The sequence below is a fragment of the Lutra lutra genome, chromosome 3 (assembly GCF_902655055.1).
Source record: "Lutra lutra chromosome 3, mLutLut1.2, whole genome shotgun sequence".
NCBI classification, from domain to species: Eukaryota; Metazoa; Chordata; class Mammalia; order Carnivora; family Mustelidae; genus Lutra; species Lutra lutra.
Genome location: NC_062280.1, coordinates 53,965,277 through 53,974,869, shown reverse-complemented (window position 1 = coordinate 53,974,869; position 9,593 = coordinate 53,965,277). Strand labels below are relative to the sequence as shown.

Here is a 9,593-nt window from a genome sequence, read left to right as displayed (position 1 = left end):
GACAATATCGTTGCCTTGAGACCTCAGCTTTCTAGTAGGTTCAACAAAAGTTGTGATTTTTGAAGATTAACTGCCTTTTTCTTTTCATTGAGTGAGAACTACACTCTGGTTTTTTCTACTTGAGACAGAAACCAGAACTAGTTTGTTGTTAGCCATGACATACTTTTTACATTAACCAATTCATTTGTTGACTTCTTTCTTTTTTATTGTTTTTTGGATCTTGTTTTTTCCTCTTAGTTTTAATTTCCTTCTGTCTGAAGTATATCTTAGTATTTTAATTTTGTATCAATTATATGTCACTGATAAAATCTCTCAGTATTCATTTGCATGACATTGTCAGTTGACAGTTTAGGTATAGAGATCTAAGTTGAGAGCTGTTCTCACTGGTCATTTTAATGGTACTCTTTCACTGACCCTTGATGGTTGTTGCTACAAGAGGACATTCATCATGATCCAAATTATTATTTGCTTTTAGGTAGTTTATCTTTTCTTCCTGTTTTAAAAGTTTTTTCTTTGTCTTTAAAATTAGAAAATCTATTGCAAAAATCTAGGGTTTTTTTGGTTTGTTTGTTTGTTTGCTTGTGGGTTATATTTAACTTGTGCATCTCAGAGCTCAGTGAGCTTTCAGAACCTGAGAACTCATCTTATTTGCTTGTTTGTTTGCTTATTTGTTTGCTTGTTTGTTTCTATATTGGAAAATTCTCAGCCACTATTTTTTTCAATGTGTCTTCCTCCCAATTTCCCATTGTCTCTTTTTATGTCTGAAGACATATATGGTGGATTTTCTCATTCTACTTTTCATACTCTTAATCTGTCATGTTTTTTAGCGTTTTTGTCTGAATTCTATTTTGTGTCCTCAAATCTGTTACACAATTCATTTGTTTTCTCTGAATCCAGATCTATCTTAATCTATCAGTTGGATGTATTTTAAACTGATAAGAACAGATACTACACTTGATCTTAGCCAAAAGGCCGAGAAGCGATCAGTTGGATGTATTTTAATCCCTCTATGAGGTTCTTCACTTCACTTCACTATTTCTTCTATTCTAACATGCTTTTTTCATATTTAACACCTCTGAGATTGTGATATATTTCCTACCTAATTACATATTAAAATTATTATCACCAAATATGTGTTATTATTAAGTGGTCATTGTCTATGTATTGTACATATATAATTAAAAACATTCGTCTCAAAACTTGCAGAATGTTTGTTAGTCCACTTATTTAAAAAAAATCTTCATGTAGATTTTGGATTTAAAAATGGAAATATATTGCTCTTAGCTAATGTCAAATAACTGGCCATACCTCAAATCTACCTCTTATCTTTCTCATAGGTATATATGTTACCTTTAAATGGTACTTCAGCTGGCCAAACAGATCATATTTTACTTTTTAAAAAACTCAGGTTTCTAATATAAACAAAAATGAAATGATGATATAATTTTCTGTAATTTATCATTTAGTTAAACTAATAAAATTCAACCAGTATTTATTGAGAAGCTGCTATGTGCATGTCACTAGGTATATGTGATACTGGTTAAGAAAAAAGCATTTGATTCAGACACACTTGTATTCAAATTGGGGCTGTACCATTTAACAGCTGTGGGACAAGAAGTAAGTCACTAAATCTCTCTGTGCCAAAGAATGCCAGCTGATTATCAAATCGATTTTTCCAGCCTTTCCTAATGATGTGAACCTGATTTTGAGATCAACACATTGCTACTCAGATTAAAGTCTATGTTATCCAGCCTACATTATAGTTATATAAGGCCGTATGGATAGGTTCTGGCCTGTATAATTTAAGGAGAGATGTTGTGTGGTACTTACTGGAAGGCTCCTTAGTAAGATGAAGTGAATCTCTTTTTCCTGCACTTTTCCTGCTGGTTGAAATATCAGTGTAATAATGGCTGGAACTCTACTTGGTATCTTTGATCATATGGTAATCTGCTGAGTAAGGCAAGAGAAAAAGAGAATTCCGACTTCCTGATGACACTTTGGAATCACCGTGGCCTCTTGGGTCTTTTTTTTATCCGAGAAATAATTTTGTTAAGGCACTGATATGTTTTCTTTTTTTTCCTATTATATGCTGTTGAGCTCATCTTAGCTGAATCATCTTTTAACTTTTCATCTTCTCATGTGTAACATTTGGATAATTATAGTAACTATTTCATTAGGTTGTTTGTTGTAAAGAATACATAAGATAATGTATTAAATTGTGAAACCCAGTTCATGGCAAATAGAAATTGTTTTAAAAATGTTAGCTATTTTTATGTGTTGTAAAACAATTGGTAAGGTGGTTTCTTCCTTTGAGAACCTCACACATCATGAAGCCCATTTCTTCTCCTTTTAATCTTCTACAATCTATGCAGCCAATAATAAAGTGATTTGCAAATAATTTAAATATACAACATTTATCAAACTGGCTAAAGAATATGTGCTAGTCCTTTTCAAAGCATTTTACTAAATACATTATTTGGTTCAAAAGAAAATCATTTTCTTGTATATGATGCATGTCTTTTATGATTATAGTACAAAATCAATCCTTCCATGTATAAATAAAATCCACTCAGATATTTGCAGAAGGAACTAAGAGAATTTTATTTGACATTTTTTTTAAGATTTTATTTATTTATTTGACAGAGAGAGAGATCACAAGTAGGCAGAGAGGCAGGCAGAGAGAGAGGGAAGCAGGCTCCCTGCTGAGCCGAGAGCCTGATGTGGGGCTTGATCCCAGGACCCTGAGATCATGACCCAAGCCGAAAGCAGAGGCTTAACCCACTGAGCCACCCAGGCACCCCTTGACTTTTTTTTTTTTTAAGTGTGTGTACTGTACAGTGATTTAGGCAAAGATTTTAATATTATATATGTCCAATGTTTTGAAATAAAGCATGGTTCTTTAATACCTCTTACAAAATTGTTCCATTTACAGTGGATCTGTCATTAATTTTGTACAAAATATTCCTGGAAGATCAACTATTCTTTACATTGAGTGAAAAATGTATAAACACGGGGAATTTTATTTTAGCCTACTGGAAGACAATTATTGAAATTTTACATCCCTTCTCGTTTACCTGGATCCAAACTTACTGAGAACCCTAGAATTACATTGAGATCACATATTCTTTGGACCAAGAGGAGATATTTGGATGTCAAGCATGAGTTGCATTGACTATGCCCCTTGTATTAGAAGGCAGGGTAAACAGTAAAGAGAATCCAGAAATCTTTTCTTTGAATCCATATCGCAGATAAGGTGTCTTCTGAATTAGTCTGATTCTCAGTGGGTGTTGAATCACAGAAGCTTCCGCAGCAGACACATAAAGAGACCTAATTTTGTTGAGGACAGAGTACACATGTTGTGTTATGGAGGCTATCTTATCACAGCCCTTGCATATGTACAGGGCAATTCTGCAATGCCTTTGATAAGTACTATTTCTTATTTTACTGAAAAATAGTAAGTAGTGACATAAAGCTGATATAATTTGCTGGCTTGTAAGTTAAGGCTTCAGATAAACCATTCTTTCTTTTGTCTTGTTCCCCATACTTTCAGGGCAATCCCAATGTCAAACTATTGTCCATTGAGAGACTATTTCATACTCTGGCCCCCCCAAATAATAACCGTCGAACATGTTATATTTTTTTCTGCACCTTAGATGTGATCTTTTACCTATTTTTTTCTCTTTATCGCATGATTCATGAGTGAGGTATATAAAAATCTTAAGAAGCATGTTTTGGTAAACGTGACGTATATTTTTAAAACCAAAAAAAAAAATTGAAAATAATGTTTTACTAACTCAGAAAATGAAAGTGTTAATTTCCTGTGTTGGAACAGCACTTACCTTAATACTGATGTAAAGGCAGATACCATATTTATCTTAAACTACCCCAGAGCAAAGAACCTGTGAAGAAGACAGTTACCTTCAGAACCATATTTATCATGTAAATAGCTCAGGAAAGGATACTGCCAGTTACATCTTTAAAATACAAAAATGCATGCATTTCACTATTTTGTAAATGCCAGAGAGAGGCAGCATCCGTTAGAGTTAACGGTGCGGCACTTTTGTGTTCAGTAGCATGAATCATTAATCATGAGACAGGCCATATTCTTGTACTGCTTCTGCTTTCATTACTTGGCCTAATTAAACAGTTCTCTGAACTGGAATCTCAGATTCCTCTGTTACAGATTATCATTAATTATGGTGAAAGTGCTCAGAGATGTTGGACTCAATTATATTCTACTCAACTCTGGCATCGTGTGATTCATTGCGCAGCCTGCTCTGCAGATGTACTTTTCTTATCTCGCACTCCCACTTTTGTAAATTGGGCTCTGGCAGCCAACAAACTAAGAGTTATGTGCTGCGTTTTCATTAAAAACATGTTGGAGAAGCAGAGACCAATTAAGGATTCTGTATTTTATAAGGAGTGATGAGATGAACGGTGGATTCTGGGAGAATTAGCTCAGGGAAGAAGCAATCTCAATCCCATTGTATTGCTAAATTTGCTTACCTATTTTCTGTTTGGGATTCAACTGGTTATGGCGCTGGCTTGAAACTTTTTTTTTCCCAATAATTCAAAATACATCAATTTAATGTTAGTCGAGAGGAAGAAACTCAAAATTTTGTTTGGTGCTGTGTGAGCTACTGGAAAACATGCCCAGTGACCTATGCCAAGCACGTTATACCTCCAAAGATACTAATTTCATCAATTTTGACAGTGATATTTCATGCTATCCAATGAAACTTGTTCTATGGCACTCAGTCTAGGCAGGCTGGTGTGATATGTGGCATAGACAGAGCCAGAATATCAGGATTTGCAAGCTTTTGGTAGTATTTGAGGTGTGTGTTTGGAGGAAGAGGAGTGTATGATTTGACATATGGCACATGCAAATCAAATTATCCAAAACTAGTTCTGTTGCATTTAGAATTTATTTGAGGAGTCTCTCTTTTTTTTTTTCTTCCTTCCTTTCCTCCTTTCCTCTTAGGAAAATGAAAAGATTTTCCTCTTGTTTTGAATATTATGGAAATTGTGTGCATTTAAAAAAATGTGTTTTCATAATTAAAAAAAAGCAAAGCTTATAATAGCATGATTTCTCTAGTTTTCTCATTGGCTACAAAACTACACACAAAAGCCAAATGTTTAAAATCAATGGCATTAAAACATTTCATGGAAAGACAATGTGTTTGTCTAATTTGAATTTGAAAACTACAAAAAAAAAAAGGATAAGTTTTATTTGTAAGTTATCCATTAAGAAGTTAGATGGGTTTTGATAGCTCACGGATCATAAGTTGAGATTTATAGAAATTAAACTCCAGTGAAAAAGTAAGCAAACACATTTGGGAAGAGTCTGAGAAGGATATCCAGTTTTCCTTTCCTACCATGAATTTTAAATTATAATAGAAATGATCTGCTTTTAAAACAGCTGTTCTTGAAGTGAAATCCAGTGCCTTTCAATCTACTTCTGCTGTCTTTTTTTTTTTTAAAACACAACAAATTATCAAGGTTTTTACCTGGAAATATTTATTTAAATAAAAATGAGTATTGGCACTGATTTGGATAATATGGAAAGTTTGTTATTATTGATAAAAAGAGAGAATTAATTATATAGTTAAATAGGAGGATTTTTTTAAAAACTGTATCATGGCAAGAGATGATTTCACAATATCAACTATGGAGGAAAGACAGCTTTCAGAGCTCTTCTTACAAACCAATCATTTATTTAATTGCAGCAGCAAATGAACTAAAGCCAATGCTTCCTACTTGGTAAACATATTATTCTTACTAATATGTGAGAAAAATCTATAAACATGATTTGTCCAAAGTAAATATGAGGTGAAGGATGCTCTGTTCCTCTATCTGATTCCATTTGAAAAGTGTGGTACTAAATCAAATAGTTAAAATTGCTGTTTTCCCCCTTTGTTTCTCATGTGAGAGATTAACAAAAATAACACACAAGTAACTCTTATCACAAAGCATATTCTCAAGGGTGAAAGATGGACAGCAGTGTCCTGGGTCAAGTTAACTGACCTAGTCACATGTCTTATCATTATTGCTAGTTTTCTGTTTTTACAAATATCACCTTTTTCTATTCAACATTAAAAATTATTCTCCTTTCATCTTAAAACCACTGTCTTATATTTTAGAATATGCACTGGATCTATTCACCCACAAGAGCAGCTAAAAAATAAAGGAAGGGTATATCCTTTCTCTGATTTTCATTTTTTCTGAAAGTTTCTATTTTGATATTTTCTAAATGAGATTTAATTTTTATGATTTCCATTGACTATATGTTCATTTCTCCTGAAAGCAGGTCAGGAAGAAAATAGAATTAAAACAATGTGGGGGAAAAAAAAGTTCTAGATGTAAGCCTTTTGGCTTAACAGTTTGTAGGTTTTCATATCCTGCAGTAGTTTCAGGTTTTAATATATATGAAAATCAGTGGTCTTGTATCTATGCATATGTGTCATCTATAATATAATTTTGACAGATGGTGAGCTGGATAAATCTAGTCCCTGACTATCGAAAACCTTGGCTTGACTTGCACTCTACCAAAACTTGTTTAAAAAGGCATTCACATGTACTTATTTTTTAAATAAAGATGCATTTTTTTGGCCTGCCCTTATTTCTCATTGAGATGCTGGCGTCCCCATCTTTGACGGTCCCATATACACATTTTACCTGAGCTGTTATGATTTTTTTTATAGGATTATTCTATGCATAATGCTGATGACAATACTATTCTACATCTCCTCCTTATTAAAAATAAATATGCTACCTTGCCCCTGTTTGCACCATCTAAAATTCTGACAACAATATCTTAGTTAGAAAAATACAAACCGAGAAACCAGGAAGCAGTTTCTCCCACTAGCAGCTCCAGACAGACTGCTCATTGAAAATGTAATACACTGCTGCCGTGTCACAGGTCAGCTGGCAAATGGCAATCTGAATTTTAAAAGGAATATGAATAAAATTCTGTTTTATTTTGAAAATGAACTTTCTGCCCTCCATCATGAATCCAATATATGTCTTAATCTTCTATGCTCTTGAAGCCTGCGGCTCCTGGCTGAGTCCTTTGACTTCTGAACCTAATAAGGAAATAGGTTGTTTTCTCATCCTCGTCTCATTTTTAGAAAGGCTGAAACAAACAGTCCCCTATTTCAAATGTAATTGACAAAGCATAAAAACATGTATGTTATATAATTTTAGGTTTACAACCAAGCTCGGCACTGGGATGTTTTATTTTTAAATTTGATTAAGATGTTATACCTTTGGAAATGTGCTGTCAAGATTCAAAATCAAAATTTCCAAGTGTACGATTACATGTTTACCTTAGAACGGTACATGTGAGGCTGATAAAGGATAGAATAGATAACGGTACACTTCAATTGGGAACATTTTCATTTAACCTGAACATGATTTGTAGCCATAGAGAGAGATGTATAGGCAGAACTTTAAAAATATATTTATGGCTGTTGTTGCTGTTTAAAAATCAATGAGGTGTATGCTGTGTCTGTAGCTACATTTGTTTTTTTTTTTTTTTTCCTAAATTGAAGTTACTTCATCATTATGCTCATATCTTTCTAAATTGAATGTTTCCACATTCATTTAAATTCATGACTTCTAATTAGAAAATAAAATGCTCTTCTTTTCAGAAAAAAATAATATTTTGTGTTTTGAGTGTGTTTGTTCTCTTATTTAAAAATCTTAAGAGTGATATATTGCTAGGCCTTAATTACTCTTGTTTTTTTTTTAAATAAAATAATTATGGGAACTACTTTTTTAAAAATGGTAGAATTGTGAAAACACTGAAAATGAGTGGAGTTGGCATGCTATGCTGCTATCGTATCTCATGATTGTGTTTGTGTAGCATCATCACAATCTAACTAATCATTCTAAGGAAATAAATGCTGACATTTCATTGAGTGTGTGTGCAGGTTGAGTGAGAGAGAGAGGCACATATGCACACTTGAGCAGAGTTATCTTAATAGTTGGATTATTTTTAAACCCAAAATTTTTCCCTTACTGTTTTTCAGAATATAGCTATATTTTAAATTTCTTTGGGTATTTTTATGGTCATTCTACGCTTATAGCAATTAACATATTGACAGTGACACACTGATTATTAAATATTATAAAGACAAAGAACCTTTTAAACTTGAAACAACTATAGTAAGTCCCCACTCCTTTTCCTGATATTCCAATAATACAAAGGTTCAAATAAAACATAAACCAAGATAGACTCAATAGAATTACTTACAATTCAACAAATAATTATTGAATATCCAATACAATCCAAAAATTGAATTAATATAAGTATACAAAAATGAATATAGCATGCTCTAGAAAGAAAAAGATGGATCTTTTATTTGGGACAACCAGACAAATAATATGGTAATTGCTATCAAGTGAGATAAGTAAAATAAAAGAGGTAGGTAAAGTTGAGTTAGAACACAGAACAGGGCAGATAACCTGGCATAGAGAGAGAGGAGCCTAAGGAAAGTGTTGTGGGAAAAGTGATGCCTAAGGGTATTCTTAAGGGAAGATATGGAATAGGTTACATGAACTGGAGACTAGATTATTTTCTGATAGGGCGAGTTGATACACGAGCATGAAATTTTTAAAACGTGTAAGGGAAGGGATTTATAGGTATGATGGGTAATTAAAATTATAAACTATAAATTCCACATTGTGCGTTATTCCTTAACATCCATTTTATTGTTTCCCCATTTTATGTCAGCCATTTAGTTTGGAAGAAATAAGTTCCATGTCCAGGGATACATGTTGCATAGAATAAGCCAATCAAGATAGTTGCATTTCTATAGACAGTTATTTTTTCAGAAACTTAGGTTTATATGAATCATCTTATAATGATGCATTTATAGACATCTTATTTTAAGTATAAATATAAGAATTGGTTGACACAATTATACTAGAGGATAGTGGTTTTATTTCATGGCCATGAGAATAATGAGCTCTTTCTTCCATCAATATGAAGGCAGTAAGGATGTTAGAACTGTAGACAGCATGTCCACATTCCAGATAAGAAGGGCAAAAAGCAAAGGGGTACACATGCCAGCTGAATCAGCCCCCAATAACCAGAAACCATACCCACTGAATTGTGTTTCTATCTCAGTGGCCAGAACTGTGTCCAATGTCTGTGTCTAGCTGCAAAGTAAGTAGGAAATGTACTTTTATCTGGTACACATGCACTCCAAAATAAATTGATATTTGGTTAGTAGAGTAGAGGAGAATGGATATTTTGTAGCATACTATGTTTAATATACAGTCACTGACTTCAAAGTATTTATAGTCTACTATGGGAGATAGACATATAAAATACAGTGTACTTAAAATTCTACTTTAATAAATATGTCAACAGCATATAAGGAGAGAATTGTCCTTACATGATAGGTTTTTCCTTGTAAGAAATTAATACTTCACATTTTCTTTTTTTTTTTTTTTTTTAAAGATTTTATTTATTTATTTGACAGAGAGAAATCACAAGTAAGCAGAGAGGCAGGCAGAGAGAGAGGAGGAAGCAGGCTCCCTGCTGAGCAGAAAGCCTGATGTGGGGCTCGAACCCAGGACCTGGGATC

General features: G+C 33.2%; 1 pseudogene; it reads right to left on the bottom strand.

Moving 5' to 3' along the window:
- Positions 1 to 859: 859 nt before the first annotated feature.
- Positions 860 to 984, bottom strand: LOC125096479 (uncharacterized; annotated as a pseudogene).
- Positions 985 to 9,593: the final 8,609 nt, after the last annotated feature.